The 1,069-nt window shown below is 45.6% G+C and overlaps 1 pseudogene; it reads right to left on the minus strand.

Moving 5' to 3' along the window:
- Nucleotides 1-582: 582 nt before the first annotated feature.
- Nucleotides 583-672, minus strand: LOC129686628 (small nucleolar RNA SNORA17; annotated as a pseudogene).
- Between the last annotated feature and the right edge of the window lie 397 nt (nucleotides 673-1,069).

The following is a 1,069-nucleotide window of genomic DNA, read 5'->3' on the forward strand; positions in this document are numbered from 1 at the left end:
AAAGGTGGGGCCAGTTCTGCATAGCCCTTAGACATGAACATATCCATAGACAGCAGCCCAGACCGAGGACATTCACCTGGCCTTTGGTGGTACTAGGTCTCTGCTGCAACGGACAACAAACCCAGTTGTATCCTGCCCCTGTTGGCAGCATAGGCTAGGACCCCACTACGGTCCCTGGGGGCAACAACATCTACTCACATCAGGCTGTTCCTCACTACCCTCTAGTCTCCTGTGATGCCTCTCTTTGTTGTTCCCACATCCTTCTGTTTCATTTCATCTCTCATTTCTCTACCACCTACTTGCTCCTTTAATGCGCCGGAGTGTCTGTGTACAGGGTCGGGCTTGTGTTTTTCTCCATCTAGCACCCTTGTCTGTGCCCCTCAATAATAGTATGGTGGTCATTTCTGTCTAGCTCCTCGCCCTGCTTGTCCATGTGGCCCTGTGTCTTGGGCTCAGTTCGGCCTAGGGTCCGCTGTCCCAGGAGGGGTTCTGCTAATCTCCTGCTTGCTGCCTGTCCTGGAAGCTGATCTGGGCCTTCCTGGCACGGGATTGGTGGGATTCTCTAGCTAGCTACTTTCAGGGAATGTTAAGCTACTAATCATTCAAATCTTCATAGGTCAGAACACTGGGAGTAGACATAGCCTCTCTCCACACATGACTCAGCAGCCATGGCGGCAAGATCTCTAACGGTAGAAGGAACTGTACTTCTTAAACAGCCCTTTCAAGAGGTTTTCTAGTTCCAATGGAGCAGAGAATTTGGTTAATGAATGCAGTGGTACCTGTTTCATAAAAGAATTCATAAAGCACAGGGAGAGTTCCAGAAGAGTAATAAGCAGGAGCACAAACTATGACTATCTCTAGGAGTCATTTTGGGAGTAATCCCAGAACATGCTATGAAATTGTAACCTATAATATTGTTTTTATAAGCCAGTCTTAAATTGAGCTTTGGAGGATACACTTTTACATTTAAATTTCATAGTAATGTTAATCATAACTTGTTTCTAGTTTCTAAGATAGATGGAAGAATGTTTTTTTTTCGCATTTCTATGGATTATACTGAGGCGAAAAA

The sequence above is a fragment of the Psammomys obesus genome, unplaced genomic scaffold, assembly GCF_907164565.1.
Source record: "Psammomys obesus unplaced genomic scaffold, mPsaObe1.curated_primary_1811, whole genome shotgun sequence".
In the NCBI taxonomy this organism is placed as follows: Eukaryota; Metazoa; Chordata; class Mammalia; order Rodentia; family Muridae; genus Psammomys; species Psammomys obesus.